The 16,993-nt window shown below is 41.7% G+C and overlaps 1 protein-coding gene across 1 annotated transcript in view; it reads right to left on the bottom strand.

Annotated features, from left to right (window-relative positions):
• Positions 1-15,427, bottom strand: part of ctnnd2b (catenin (cadherin-associated protein), delta 2b) — a 181,204-nt gene extending 165,777 nt beyond the window's left edge. Inside the window, 1 exon segment of the mRNA XM_051070171.1 lies at positions 15,093-15,427. The gene's annotated coding sequence lies outside the window, so the exon portion shown is untranslated.
• Between the last annotated feature and the right edge of the window lie 1,566 nt (positions 15,428-16,993).

Raw genomic sequence — 16,993 nt, 5'->3', positions numbered from 1 at the left:
AACAGTATGCCAAAGATTCATCCCGGCAATAAAACTGAAACTGACTCTAAATCCAACCAATAATGCCTGAGACTGGTGATCTTGTGTCAGCTTTAGCCACACTGCTGTAAAAACAGTCTTTAAAATGGCACCGTCTATTAGGTATGATGAAACTCCATTATTCATCAGCTAACAACACTCTTGTGCCAGTCCCAGCTGACAGTGGGCAACAGAGTACACCCTGGACATGTCACCAGTCTATCACATACACATGGAGAGAAACAACCATCAACACTTACGCTTACCTTCATGTCTGGACTGTGTGAGGAAACCCACGCATGGGGTGAACATGCATATTCCACACAGAGAGGTTCAAGCCAGCCAGCAGGTTCCAACCCTGAACCTTTATGCTGTGAGGCTGTAGTGCTGACCACAGCACCACCATTCTGCCCTCTATGAAAAAACTCTTCATGTTGATTTCTCATGACATAAACTACATTTTCTTCAGGAATGACCAAATGTGACCCTAAATTGCCTATAGGTGTGAATTTGAGTGGTTAGTTGTCTCTATATGTCAGCCCTGTGATAGACTGGCGATCTATGCACCCTGCCACTCACCCAGTGTCAGCTGGGATAGGCTCCAGCCCCCCTGTGACTCTTAAAGGACAAGCGGTATAGATAATGGATGGATGGAATGACCTAATGCTCCTTACTCCTCTAAATACTTGCATGACGATTAGCAGAATGTCTTATCTAATAACAGTAAAAGAAGCTAAACACTGCTGCTGCTAATGACCTTGTGTTCTGATCCTCTTCAAAACCTACTTCTAACCTTAGGTATAGTACTGTCTAAGTGGAAGAAGTTCCTCAGAATTGAACTTGCGTTACACAGTTCCAAGAAGCCCACTCTGGCATTTATAGACAAAACAAGTCTACAGCTGTGCCTGGAAACACAAATGTCTGTACACAAATCTCATAGCAACCCACCCACTTGTCGTTGAGACATTTCACTTTAGACCAAAAATGTCAACCTATAGGTGGAGTTGAATCTGGACCAAAGGGACTGACTAACTGGCACTCCCATCCCCTGCCATTAGCACAGCTACAAAAATCATTAGATGTTAACAATTCCAACAAACACGTGTCCTTAATGGTTTGCTTACGTCAGGAGCCAATGCAGACAACAATTAGAAAATGAGACAAAACCAGTTTGAGGAACACACAGTGAAGTGAAGAAACAAAAAGATGATTAAGAACTGTTAGTGCCAGTATAATTATTTGTCTATTTTAACTGAACAGAAGTGCAGTGCAGATTCAATGCACTCAGTTGTTCCTTCAGTCAGTGGATTTACTGCTTGATGTTCCACTTCTGGTAAACTTTCAAAAAGGATCGAACATCTGCAGTATCTAAACATCTGGTTAATTTTACATGCAAGTAGTTGAAGAACAGAACCGAAATATAAAAAGAGCAAAACGTCATTTCTGTAAATATCTTAAAATATCTATATGTAAAAAGCAGTCATTTACATTTCTCCATCTTTAGCCAAACCCCAGTCAAAATCAGAAAGCTGTATTTTAAGTTAAACTTACTAAAGGTCAGAGATGGCATGGATAGTGATTGTGATGATTGTTTTAAAAGGATTAAAAGGATTTTTTAGTACATTTTTTGATGAGCTTCATAAAAATAAAAAAAATAAAATAATTCCAACAGCCAAGTTGTTTTGCATTGGGGAGGATTAAATCTGGATTTTTTAAATTATTTTTTTACAGTGCATTTTACTGTTGTACTCAGTATGAATGATCAGTTGATATCACTGTACTGTCTTTGCACAATGATGGCACAGCACTCGTACATAACTTAAACAGAACATACATTGAGTGGAGAAAAAAGTTGACTATAGAAGAATTCAGCCCACAGCACAAAGGCTTCCCATTGCTATTCTCAGCACTGCGAGCATCACCATTACCACCCAGAGCACTACTAGCATACTGGCTAGCTACTGTAGCATCATGCATTATACATCAGCCCAACTTTGAAGGGCTTTTCTCAGAAGAAATGACATCACTGAAGAAACTGCTTATGGAAGGGAGCATCAAAGAGGCACAACCGCCCCCGGCTTCTGCCCCACACCATGGTTAAAGCTTGACTCCAAGCATGAGAACCACAGCATCAAACCGCAGAGGTTACTGTAGTTTGGACAGCGTGATGCAAGTTAGGACACTGTGAGATTCTGTGAAATGTCAAGAAGCAAAGACTGTTAAAAGCACTCACAAATAACTGCTTTGCTTCTTCAGCATTATTTAAACTGCAGAGGTGCAGTGAGTCCATAGAAAACAGAATAAAGATTTTTTTTTTCCATCTTTCTCTTCTATTTGTGACAGAACGGAATGATTTCTTAGAGATAATTTTTCTGGTTTCTTCATAGGTCTCATAGTCGCTGACCCAAGGCTATTCCTTTATCTAGAATCACAACTCAAAGTCTTCCTCCCAATCATGTTATTTTTATCTGATGTTCTGATGCTTCTTTGGCCTGACAGTGCAGGCATGTTATGCAATTCTGGGTCACATCACTCTAAATCATCTTACATCAAAGACGGCACAGTGGATGATGTCCAATGATGAGTGTTCCCCCAAATATTCATCCATCCAGTTGCCCTTATGACCCCTATTAATTTAGCTTAGCAGTGGTTAGCTATTTCTAGTGCTTGAGAGGCCACTACAGGCAGAACCAAACCATCTCTCTTTTGATTCTTACTCACAGGTCACAGCTTCATCTAAACATAACACAACAGAAATGGAATGATTCTTTAAGCTGCTCGCTCTCTTTGCCGTAGCTTATTTTGGCTTCTTTTCATCAGTATCTACAGCAGAACAGGACATGCTGTTGCGTTCCCTGCAGCACTGATACATTTTTAGCAGTTTGTGCAAAACAGTGCTGAGCTACAGATGGGTTTGAATCGTTCACAAAGCAACAACACACAGCCACGACCAGCGCTTCCCCCATGCATCTGTTTAGTTCTCTGAAAATTAAGAAAAGTGATGGCCAGTGGATGCAGACACTATGGAAAGGACTTGTACATATTCACAAATCTGACTGGCCTGTCCAGTGCCATTGCCATGACATAATGTGCAGTTTGAAAATTGGGCGCAATTCCTCTTTAGCCGATGAAAAAATGATGCCAGCTCTGCCCTGGAGTGTATGTGGTGTGGCCGCTTTCTCTATCTTTCTCTTTCTCTTTCTCTCTTGCAGTGCTATAAATAGTGGAGAGTGCTGCTGTCTCTCATATTTCATGTGTCACTGGCTCCCACAGTCAGTGGTGAAGAATGTTCACCGCGTATAGAAAGCCGCTTCTAGCCTCCTTCCGCATTTGTTTCCACCTCCTCACTCTCCTTTCTGCTGTCTAATGTTCTCTCTTCCTCTCTGCTTTCCTCTCCATGCTGCAGCCTAAGAAAACAAGCCTGAACCACATTTCAAGTGGCAAGGGACTAGACCCTCATATGTGGGGCAATTTAAGCAGAAAAGAAAAAGCAATGCATGTTCAGTCACATTATGCATTCTTATAATTTTACTGGAAAAACAGTAATAATAGTGACCTTATATTGTCCCATTTAGTTTATAGAAAAATATGGGCAATGTTTAAGTATAGCACAGCAGTGACATGAAAACCCAAAGCTTTGTGCTACAATCAAGGCTGTAGTGGAGCGTAAATGCACATAAACATTGTTAGCCCACCTTTCAAATCATCTAGTAAAGTAGAAAACACTGCTTCTTTTGTGCTCTTCCGGAACATTGTGCTCTCTGAACAAGAGGCAGCAATCAACCAGGCAACTATTACTGCTACGCACTGTCAAGTTTAGAGGGTGGACATATGACATTATTTGAAACAAGCTGCATCAAAAAATAACTGACCTCCGGAAATATGATCCGGCTAACATTACATAGCTGTCACTGACTGCGTGGGATCTGAAATTAGAGAGAAATGCCTCCTTTGCCTCATTTCTGTTTATTCTTCGACTTTCTTCTTTCTCTTTATATGAGGATCTTAGAGTTATAGAAACAGTAAGGAAGTTCAGTTCATTTACACTGTGTATTACACTGTACACAATGTTTAAAATTCTATAATAATCTATAATAGGTCACCAGTGTAGCCTACATATGTCACTACATGTATACTAAATATGATCACATGGACAAGGATACTGATGAAGTGTTTAGTGTAAGAAAAGGGAAAGCAGGTTCCTCTGTCTGCTCAGACTGTAGGACCTCTGGTTAAGAAAATATTATGACAGAAGGTTTTGTGACATGATGTATGAAAGTGGTCATGTTGTGTTATTATGACCATGAATACTACAACCATATATGTCATATGAGGCTATATTATCTAGTAATTAAATACCTTACAACAAAATGCATCACAACCTCCTGTGTAAATAATGAGCTCTTTGGCAATCAAATGTGATGAATACTGATGTAAGCGGCAGGAAGAAGAAAGTGGGTGTCATACGTATCAAAGGCCTATAACATAAAGGTCTAATCATTGTCTGATCAATGTCTTCCATTAATTAAGCTGAAAACTAAGTTAACTGAGGGCACTATGTTATTTCACTACAACAAATCAATGAGATTCATTAATTTAGCCTGAAGGCTGAGATAAGTAAGGACGAACTGTTATTTTACTTGAGCAGCCGAGAGGAGTGCAAATAAGGAATTCCCAGGCCCAGCTCACATACTAGAGCACATGGAGCGCAGCATGTTAGCCAGCTGAGTGAAAATCTCTGAGGGATTTGACCCTTAGCCAATAAACTGCAATGTCTCTTCATCTCTCACTCAGACACAATGCTTAGTCATCAGTGAGATGCTCAGTTCAACCTGACAAATCCTTATTAGTCAAAGTTAAAAGGTCTGAGAGAAAATATTTCCTTTGAGCTATGTTCAGAGGCTCATTCTGTGTTCCAGGCCTGTCTTCAAGGAAGCAGAGTGTCACAGTTTCAATCAGCGGCTGCCAAATGCTGGAGCCATTTTTGCCTAGCTGCATCTGGTGATAAAGCACCTGAAAAAGTCCCACACAGCTGACAGACAGTGTCCAACAGCTGATTCACAGTGGTTATAAAAAGTATATGAATCTCTGATTTCATTTCATTTTCATCTTGTTCTTTTTTCCAAGTGAAATGGCCTGTTTTCTTTTTGACATCAAAGCTGATTAAAATACCTCAATCTCTTCTATGTCCCAGATGAATGCAAAAAATAATAATTTCAACAAGTTCAAGCTGTATTCTAATGGGTTTCCAGATGTGCAAAGACTCATGATCGAGTGATCAATCGGTAAATGTAAAAATGACAAAACACCAGTGGTATAAAACGATGACTCATTCTCTAAATGGTGGGCTAAGGTGGGTTTCTATTGATTGCATCTGTGTGTGTACCCCCAGCCAGGCTGATCAGTGACAGCTCTCCTTTCAGCTAATCCCAAATCCGGAGCAGTGCACAAACGTCATGGGCGTGGCCTTGAGAGCCGGGAGTAATTTCACAGGCAGTGACTGGAAACAACATCCTCATTATTTGCACTGTTTATTTTGTGCCTAAATATCTCATAGCAAGACCTTTCCAGCTAATTAGTTCTATTAATGTTTTCCCATATAATATGACTAATTTCCAGGGGAAAAAAATATAATCCACAAGTACTTTTTTCTTTATCCTGGATATTTACTGTGAGCAAAGAAAGCCATTAATTGACGGGGTTGCTGGAGATCAGCAAATGTAATGACTCGTATCTTCTTCAAGCACAAAAGGTCCTAATGCTTACAGACGCATGATCTCATCCTGGCCACTGTGGTGACAAAATGTGAATAAAGGATGATACTGCTGTTAAGGTTAATGGATCATACATGTAACACACACATTTCATTTTCTTGACATGTCACAATAAAGCACAGAGCACAACTCTGAGGCACAGCAGTCCTTTGACCTGAATGCTAACATGAACATGCTGATGGTATAATGCTTACCATGATCACCATCTTAGCTTAGCCTATCAGCATGCTAACATTTGCTAGTTAGCACCAAACAAAAAGTAAAGCTGAGGCTGATGGAAATACCATTAGTTTTGTATGTATTTATTGACAAACCATCCACCAGACAATGACATTAGATGAAGTCTGGTGATTGAAGTTATGGACTCCCACAAGTTATTATAATTCATCCTGAGGGGAACATGAATGTCTGAGGCAAATTTCATGACAACCTATCCAGCACGTGTCCAGATATTTCACCCAAAACCACAAATGTCAATGTGACTGTGACACTAGATGTTAAGAAAGTTATTTAATAGGAGTCATCATCTGAACACCAAAAAAGTAAAAACTTTCACTGGTAAGAACTGTGTCTGGACAGGTCTGAAAATTCTACTACAGCTACTATGGAGCTAGACTACACTCACTACTCTAAAGGACAATGAAAACTAATGGACATAGTGAAGCAGTCAACTAGGAGCGTAGCATCGCTGCCTGAAATCTCTGGTTTGCCTTTGCCTGAAAGGGACACCAAAGTGCTGAGCAAACCTTTAAGATAAAGAGGAGATTAGTTGCTGTCAGGGCGCTGGCTGGATGTGAGTACAGTGAATGAAGAGGCATTAAGGGCAGACAAAGCTGGGCTACACTGGCCAGACGCCACTTCCTCGTACACACACACACACACACACACACACACACACAGCCCACTCATACAAAACCTGCAAGCAAGCAAATGCTTGCACAGGGTGAGAAATTAATGAGGGTTTTGGGCTCTGAAATGCCCTTTAAAGTTTAAAAAATGCTTATGAAATAAAAACGGGCAGAGGAAAAGAAAAGATAGCATCCCCTCCCTTTCTTGAAGTGTTTTTTTTTTTTTTGGTGTTGCTTTTCACCCTCTTCATATTTAATTGGTTGAGTGGACATTTTTCATATGTAATGGCCACTTCATTTGACTTTTATTTATTTATTTTTATTTTTTTGTGGTGCATTTGGGGTAACAAAAACAGAAGTGTTTTTGGTCAGAAGACAATCAAGGACACAGCCTGAAGCAAAAGAATACACTGACACCATGCAGTCTGCAACAGACCACACACAAACCACAGAGTCAGCAAAAAATGAAACAACAGGGTAAAAAAACTGAACAATGGAGGCATGGAAGGTGGGGTGGCTGAGGACAAAGAAAAGAAAAATCACACTTTTAGAAATTTTCATCATTTGGAAAGAAGTTAAAATAAATCTCAGTTGTGTCAATTACCAATATGAGGTGCAAATGTATTGCTTTATTAAACTAAACACAAAAAGGGAACAAAGCTTAAAAAAAAAAAACGCCCTTCTGCTAAACCATCCACCCTCTGCCAGTTAAAAGGACCACAGGCAGTAAAATAAAGCAGAGTGAGAACTGTTCCCGTCAAGGTGATAAATGATGAATGGATGTTTGACCAACACAATCTGCCATTTATTTAAACTTCGCAGCTCCAAAAGCTCTGCAGGACATAATGGCTTTTTCTCTGCAGCTCCTGTGGAAAAGAAACTCATTGGTAATTATGTAAGGCCTACTTACACATAAGAGTTCATAAACGCCAAAGGCATGGGAGAACAAAGAGCAGCTGTCAGGCTGCAGCCAGTCCTTCATCGCCCACCCAGTCAAAAACACGCGCGCACACACACACCACACACACACACACACACACACACAACATGACAAGGGCAGGCAAAGTCACACACTTGAAAATGAGTATACAAGGATTTTTAAATCCTAAAACAACAAGATATTGATTGGGGAAAGGAAAGAGTAAGCCCTAATTTTACCTTCATCAGAAAGAACTGCAAACATAGCTCTAATCACATATTTAAGTATCTAAGTCACATATCTAAGCTGATAGAGTTACATGCTCCATGTGAAGTGAGGCATTTAGCATACTGTTATTTGCTTTTGCATAATACATTTTGGAGGAAATTCCACATGGCTTTTCCCTGTCCAGGAATTGCTACACTGTTGTACCATACAGAGGTCATAGGTGGTTGGGGTGTGTTGAAGGTGCAGGACCTTGAAACCTGAAACTAGGATTTGCATTTAGGATGCACCATCCAATTGTTATTGGGATCGACACTGACCTTTTACAAGTTACATGTAACTTCTTCTCATCATTTTTATTTGAAATATGCTTAACACACTGTAATGTGGATTGGTGCCTAACAGCAGTGGAAAGATATTCCAGTCTAGAGTTTTTGAGCAAGTTATACCCATCTAACCAATCAGAGAAGGCCAAAGTCAGGGGTGGGAGCTCACAGCTTTCAATCAATACATGGACTCACTTCTGATCTACTATTCCTCTCGCAACAAGGCTTCAAGCTAGTATAGCTGCTGGAAGATGTTGCAGTGGCTGACTCACAGGCAAGGAAGCTCCTGATTCCCACATTAGCTGAGACAGCGAGCAGCTGCTGACAGTACCTTTGGCGGACACCAGAGCTGAGAGCATGTTCAGAGCGAGTCACGCTGCCCTGAATGAACAAATCTTTTGGTATTTTTGGAAGTTTGATTCAAATTTAGTTCACTGTGGTGTGCACTGCCTCCATGAAATAGCCATATCCTTGTTCTCTGAAGTTTGACAATGACGAAAGCTTTCATCTTCTCCCATCTGTCTGGCTTTTACATGTTAGCTGACTAACTGTCAGGCATATAAATGAAAGCTTTGCAACCTTTTACAAACTCACCCAGCACTGTGTGGCAAAGTTTCGTTTTAGGTTGTGCAGGTGGTGACTGACTGAATCAAGAGACTGAGTGGGAGCTTCAGGGCTCGCCACTTGTTCATGTACAACTTTATTACGACAAAGTTCTTGTATGACAACTTGTGCTTAGACAACATTTAAGATGTTTGGCTTGTTTTTAAATTTAAGAATGGTTTATAGAGAACATGCTGAGTTAGGATTAATAAAGGTGTCATTTTGACATTGGTACTGAGACACTCCTTTTGTTTCTTCACACAATTTCAAGCTGTATACAGCCACTATGTAGAGAACATATCTAGTTTTCTCATTGGTAAAACTGGCCTTTTCAATGACCATTCCATCATTTTATGAATACATACTGTATGCCTCACATTTGAATGTGTTTGATACACATGTAACAGAAAAGAGCCTTTGGACACACACAAACATTCAGTCACAAACTTCAGACTCCCACCCACCCACTCACTCTCTCCCTCACACACTCCAAGCTAATTGGGAGTCGCCCCTCGCTGACCTCCCCTCATACACAAAAAGAGTCATCACCATGACAGCAGAGTCTTGCTCATTATTCCCAACAAGGGTCGGCCTTGTTAGAGCCCAGACTGCCAGAACGCACCTGGCTGACATCACAGCAAACCCGAGTCTCTGTTGCCAGGGCAACCACAACTTGGCAACTGCAACTTGGCAACGTCCCACTCCACAGGGGATTGATTGGGTGAGCAATGCAGTGAGAGGTGGATTAGGAGGAGTATTATTGTCTCCCTCGATGCAGAGGGACACGCAGGGTCTGAGCTTTGCCAGACACTGAGAGGATGGTGGACTCACTGAAACAATGATGACAACCCTGGCCTGAACTTGGCTTGACACAGAGATGAAAGATGCCTCTCAATTATCCATTACTCATTCATTTACTAATGTGTTGCTGCAGTGATTAAAAAATACTATGGTGTTCTTTTGGTGGAGCAGATTTGGAGCAAAATTAACTAAATGACATCACTCAACTGAGACAGATATGGTCATATTTTCAAGTGTCTGTTCAAAGCGCAACCAAATGGCTGCCATAGTAAATATAGGTGCAAAGCGATTTTGCAAGGAGAGTTTTCCAGCTGCAAAGTGCACATTCAACCATCAAGTGAAATGAACAAAACTCAAGTGACAAAATGATGTGTCCGACAAACAACCATTACCCTCTCCATAGCTCCCACTCTGCTCTTCTCTCCTCTTAGGGCAGAAGAGAAGAGGGAAAACCACTCAGTGCCTGAGACAGGGAAGCAAAGTGCAGCTGTTATTTGCCATCATCCATTAGCAAACCGGCCGGACCCCATGAGTGGGAGCTGCAGAGAAAGGAAATGGTTGGTGGCCGCAAAGTCACCTGAGTTTTGTGCCTGATCAGTGCTGTAGGTCAACACCAGCACTGCTGAATTTCCATCAATGATTTCATTTACATGTACTCAGAATTTACGTCTTCACCTTGTTCGTCAAGTAACCTGATCAGCAAATATGAGTATTGTATCTCAAGTATTAGACAGTGCCTCAGCGCATTCAATTAAAAATAATGGTTTCAGCTTTACTGTGAGTAGGTTACAGTGCCTAAATTGCAAGGGATCAAAAGTAATTGGACACTTGGCTGCTAAATGTTTCTTGGACAGCTCTGTGTCATTTCAGCGCAAGTTCATGCACCAATGAGCTCACACGTGGCTCAGAGCTCACTGAGAGTTTAGAGTTGGGTTTACAGTAGACTGAGGTGGTGGTATCAGTCTATATGAGGAGTACAGAGGCAAGAGCAAGTATCAAAGGTAGTTGGTTTGCCAAAATAAACACTCTACAAAGCAGTCTAGTTTCAAGCGCCCACTAGAAACTAGAAAATGCCAAATGACCTACAGTAGTAGACTGAGAAGCACAGTCTTGTGGATGAGCAGAAAATCGTTTACATGATGAAAGGAAAACCCTTTATGCCTGCACAGCAAGTCAAGAATGCTCTCCAGGATATAGGCATACATGTTTCCTCGTCAACAATCACGAGAGGACATGACAATAACCTCAGAGAATTCACCATGAGATGTGAACCCTTGGAAATCCTCAAAAACAGAAAGGCCGGTTTCAGTTTGCAAAAACATACAAAATGACATTTGTAGAGTTCTGAAAGGAAGTTCTATAGACTGATGAAACAAAATTTCAAAATAATGGAGGAAGGAAGGTGGGGAGAGAAAAGAAACAACTCATGACTCAAAGCTGCCACCTTCATCTGTCAAATGTGGTGGTGGTTGTGTTATAGCTTGAGTATGTATGGCTCCCAGTGGAACCTGCATACTAGCATTTATTAATGGTTTCAGTGCTGCTGACTGGAGCAACAGGATGAATGCAGAGGTACACAGGAGCATCTGTGCTCAGTTTCAGCCAAATGCATCAAACTCATTGGACAACATTTCATCATTCAGCAGGACAACCATCCTGAACGTGCGACCAAAGCAACCGAAGAACTTTTCAGGAAGAGGCAGTGGAATATCCTTGACTGGCCAACCAATCGCTATTTCATCAATATACTAACACAATCACTTACATTTTCATTTAACCGTCTTTTGTAAAATGTGGCTCATACTGTCAGCAACCTCTCCTGCTTTTTGCATCTCCCACTGTGCTTCTGCCCTGAATGGTTCAAGGAATAAAGAGGTTGTTGACCAGGCAACCTATCTTCTCCATCTACTCACTGAAGGAGGGGGGTGCCAGCTGCGATATGAATCAGACCATGATTGGAATACAGTGATCTGGTACCACACAGCCCCCCCCCCCTCTCTCTCTCCCTCTCTCTCTCTCTCGCCATGTGTCTCTTTTTCTGAACAAGGTTATCAGCACAGATTATCAGGTTAGGACAATGGATGGCTGATTCACATAGGTAGTGAATGTTTGGGGCAAAAAACGTATCTCAGTTTCTGATCTCATTTAGGATTATGGTTCTTTTGAAATAAAATAAGAACATGAGTGCATATTGTGTATACTGACAGTGGTGATATTCCAGCGATAACTAATACCAATTGCAGTACTAGTACTGGTGGTATAACTGGTGAATGTCTTTGGTGTGTCAGAAATGAACCTGTGAAATATTATAACATTTTCACACGTTTGTTAAATATTTATATCATTGGAATTATTACCAGTAGTATGGATCCCACCATCAACATCAATAATTCCCTGGTTATATACTGCTTCTTCTGCTACATAATCTTACATGAAGTCTGCAGGGGATACATGAGAAACATAACTACTCTGGAAAAACAACTTTAACTTTGAAGTTACTAAAGCATGCTAATGCTGCCACCAAAGTGGGTCATATGATGTTTCATACTAATTATGTATTTGTCAAACCCCTATATACTGTATATACAGTATATATAGTATCCCTGATGGCCAGTTTCAACTAGACTGTTCTTCTTTCTCACAGCAGTTTGTTCTTGATTTTTTGTGCTGTTCTCCTTGTGGTATTGACTAATTTTGCAGTTTTTTGACTGATGTGCCTGCAGTTTATGCTAACCGATTGTTAGTTAATATAAGACATGAAGTAGTTACACATTAAAATGCTGACTGACACACATTTTGTTACCTCAGCAAACACTGGTGAGTGAAAAATAAGTGCTAAGTTGTAATAAATTGGACTCATCAAGTCTTTCTGTAAGAACCGTTCACATTATTTTGTCTGTCCTTTTTCCCTAGTCTTGTGGGGTGAATTAAATCCAGCTAAATCCACAGATCGATGTGGGAAAAATTTGTTTCTGGCTCTAATTCATATCTCAGATCAGTCTCAGTGAGAGGTTATTGAGAGTTTGTCCACATCACATGTATCATCTTCTTAATATAAAAACTTAATGAAGCCTGTTGAGGCTGCAGCAGCTGAGGCAAGTCTTTGGAGAAGGATGGTAACACGCTCTTAACACTTCTCTGAACCGTGGCAGTGAGCATCACTTTTCAGACTTTTCACCAGGGAGGTATCTCCACTATCCACCATGAATCTTCAGCAATTAGGTAGGTGGTGGTGGTAGTGGGTGGGTGTGGGGGGGTACACTCTATTATACCCCAGAGTAGCAGGTTAGTGTACCCTTAAGACTTCTGGCTTCCTGCAATGCTGTACAGTGCGTTATGGGAATGTGTGAGACAGCATTTGGGAAAAGAAGCTCTTTGATCAGTTAAATGTTGCGTGACGAGAACACTGGCTGGAAGTTTCACCTGTGTGTGTTAAGTGTTTAGAGCTCTGCTTTGAGATGTTGCAAATCTGTGTTTGTAGCAGTCAGTAAACACAGGCTGTTTGTGTTCACTCTGGCAAACCAAATGAATACTGGAGACAAGGAATTCAAACTGTGATCAGTCACAACATGAGAAAAAGTGTTTACATTAAAACACTAATCTATTTTGGATTATGAGTCCAGAGAGTAGTAAGTCAGTGGTCCCCAACATGGGTGTCGTAACCCCTTAAGGGGACAAATGATCAATCTAAGCGGTCTCATATTTCCACTCTTTACTTATCTTCGATTTTTTTTTTTTTTTTGCTGTGAAATATGGGATAGTTTCACCTCCTTCATTGCAAGAGGTCACAACTATGCATTTTGCAAAACACACTTATTTGCTTTCTTGGGACAATGGATAATGACATCACTCCTATATCTGTCCCTTAAATATAAAGCTGTTCTCACATTGATGCCACAGTGCAGCAAAGAAACAGTCCCGCCCATAGCCCCAGTAAAAGCACAAATTGTTGTTACAGCGTGGGTTTTGTACAAATCAGACAAACAAATGTTAATTAGTGGGCTATATTCCAGTGTTTATGCTAAGCTAAGCTAACCTGCTGCTAGCCGTAGCTGCATATTTACCGTATAGGTATAGGAGTGGTATCGATCTTCTCATCTAACTCTCAGCAGGAAAGCTAGTGGTGCAAGTGTACTTCTGTAGACTATTTCATTTAGAAAGTGAAAAGTCAGTAATAATGGAAGACCCGCTGCCTTAAACACAACAGCGTCATCGTGTGAAAAATAAGCATTTGACAGCTGCTTGGTATTTGAGTGGTTCTAGTGTTCAGTCAGAGATGTGTGCCGGTCCAGCAGCAGCAGACAGAGGTCAAAAGGCAGAGAAACTAGCATCAATTCTCCACTGCCATCTCAGTAAATATGAACACATCATCATCATCTTTCATGCTGCCATATCCACTGATCCCTGTCATGTATCTCCATTCAAACCTAATGGAAAACATCTGCTACAGCATACTGCACGCACACAATACAAAGACCAATGTGGAAAAAAGCAGCCTGTTGATAATCAACCTAATAAGACATTTCACTGTCAGACATAATCTTTTCTGCAGCCCACCCCAACCCTCAAATGTTCATCACATTAAACTTCTTATTAGGGCTGGGTAGCTCCTCCATCTTGGGAGTGCGCCCTGATCTACTCCAGTATAGGTCATGTGAGAAAACACATGAATTAACTTAAAATTAGGCTTCATTAACTTCCATACAGCCCACGGTGGCTGGTGGTTCAGTGAGGCTCTATGAGGGCTAATTCAGTGGGCACTAGCAGGCCCCAATTTCTGCCAGGTCACAGAGCACAAATCCACAGACAAATAACATGAGCAAACATTATGATGCTCTCTGTTGAAACACAGTTGTCTTGACAACGTGATGAATGAGATTAATTACTCTACAGTGGGGTGGAGTAACAGCCTGGAGCTGATCAGAAACACACTGTGGTGCTTTTTAGTGATCAACATGGAGCGATCAAAGCAAGGCAGGCAGGCCGGAGCTGTAGTACAGAGGCAGCAAGGTGCTCTTCATCCGTTCACATGCCTGGTGATGGCTGAGAGAAACAAATACTCTGACCGTCCTCCCCCCCTGCAAAGGCAGCACAAAGGCGGTGCAGCCGGTCACGATGAGCCGCTGTCACCCGTGATAGTCTTACGAATATCACTCATATTTAGGTCAATCTGAAAGTAATACCGTTTTCGCATCAGCCCCCCCCCCCCCCCCCCCCCCCCCTCCTCCTCATCCTCCTCCGACCCCCACACACCCCGGCCTCGGATGGACGGATGGATGGCGAGTCTAGCTGAAATGGGGGGGGGGGGGGGGGTCCATTTTCAGTCCACGATCAATGCAAGCGCACCACAGCCCTTTAGCGTTCTCATAATAAAAAAACACAGCGCATACCACGCCTCGGAATAAACTGACAGAAATTGGCAAAACAAAAAACATCTGGCACACACACATAATACAACATGCAGCCATATTCCCAGCACGCTGTCATATTCTAGCATTTTTTTTTTCAAGCATTTGCACAGATGGGAGGTGTGAGACGAGCGGAATGAGGAAACTGGAATGACATTGCGCCTGCTTACTGTAAAATAAATTCCCTCGGGGGATGGAGAGCCTCCTTTTTCCCTCTTGACTCCCCTCCTTTCCGACGTGCGAATTTCCCGAGATTCAGACCATGCAAAACAGGTAGTCAGTCATTCCACCCTCCGAAGTATTTGGTCCGGTGTGTGAAAGGAGAAGGCGAGCCAGCATCAGAGAGCGAGAGGAGAGAGCGCCAGCTGTGGGGAGGAAGTGAGGAGGGAAGGAGCGGCCGGGCCGGAGCACTGCGCACAGGAGAGGAGGCTGGGAGAGCGGCAGAGGTGCTCTGTCTCTCTCTCTCTCTCTCGCTCTCTCTCTCCTCTAGTTCACAATGCAACATCCCCCCCATCCCTGCCAGACAGACTGACAGACGGCTTGGGTACCAGTGTCAGCAGCGACACCCATCGGTGATGAGAGGGAATACGGTACGGGTGGTAATAAATGCCACAAAGGGGCAGCAGCAGCAGCTGGAGGAGGAAAGTGCTGTCACTATGGCTGCTGGATGTTAGAGCAAGTCCGGCAGGACAACTTGAGAATTCACAAATAAATATGAAACTGGTTTTAGATTGATTATACATATATTTGTAATTATTGGAAAGAAAGAAAATGTTCTTTCAGGTCATTTTAATAATGCTCCATCACCATTCAAGCCTCAGAGTGGGTATGTCATGTTTGACTGACATCTGAGCCTCATCCAACATTTTTATCCAACACCCGAACTCTAGCCTTAACCATAAATTCACCCTCAAATTGCACACATTTTGATATCCATGGTCCACTGTAGCATTCGGACCTGTCTGTAGAGCAGTAACACATAACCTGACACTTGGTCTTTTTCACATACTTATCACCTATTGTCACATAATCTGACAGGTTTTGGCCTCAGAAATCATATTTTAGTGGACACCAGGCTACAGTGTGAACAAACTTGCACTGGTACCTGTAACTTTTTGCAAGCAGCCTTTTTAAAATGTAAAGCTGTCACAGAGGTGAATATAGAAAACATTTAGCATCTAAACAGACCAACCTTCACATAAAGTTTCACATTTCTAAGCTCTTTGGTGTGCTAGCTAATTTCTTACCCTCTTCATGGTGGATGTGTGTTTGGTCTCTCATTCAGCAAATGAAGATGCACAGACAAAATATGTCTTTATTTGCAGATAAGAAAACATTAGCTTGGCTGTTAATTGGTTGTTGTTCAAAGTCTGTGGTTCTCTCTGTGTTGTATGGCAGGCCTCTGTCTGGCTGTTAGTCAGTGCCACAACCAGGCTGTGATAGATGGAGCTGCAAAATCACACTTTATTCAAATACAGCTTAATGTAAAATTATTTGATTAGCAATATATAAAGGAGTCCTCTGTATACAATCAATGTCATTCCGACTTGATGCAAAACTAGGGAGTGCACAGGACATAAAATAATATAGGTGCTATATGTACCTTACTGCTATCTCTAGATAGCCATTGTTAGCATTAACAGCTGTGTAGTTGCCTCTCTAGAAGAAACATTGCAAGTTTAGCATCAAATGTCATTCCTTTACTCACCAAGAGGTGTCTCCAGCAGAGGTTAACTCTTTGTTTGCTTCTATTTCTGCCACATCTCATCTTCTACTGAAATAAGCATGCTAACCAGCTAGCCCTGGCCTGGCTGGCCTGGCTTCATAATACCACTGTGACCATCAATCACAGTAGTGTCCAGTCTACCATCAGTCCAACATGATAGGATGAAGAAGTAGCATTGCCCAAAGAGTGTATTCTAACCATGTCTTGTAAATGCAATGATGGCTGAAGTTCTTGGTAATTAGCAGCTGTTGGCTCCATCAAAAACATACATATAGCACCTTCTTAAAGTCAGTCTTAAAGACACGGTGAAATAAATAATCTAATTTCAAAGTTGTAATGATTGTT

This window comes from Lates calcarifer, linkage group LG4 (assembly GCF_001640805.2).
Source record: "Lates calcarifer isolate ASB-BC8 linkage group LG4, TLL_Latcal_v3, whole genome shotgun sequence".
NCBI lineage: Eukaryota > Metazoa > Chordata > Actinopteri > Centropomidae > Lates > Lates calcarifer.
This window is presented reverse-complemented; position numbering and strand designations above follow the sequence as displayed.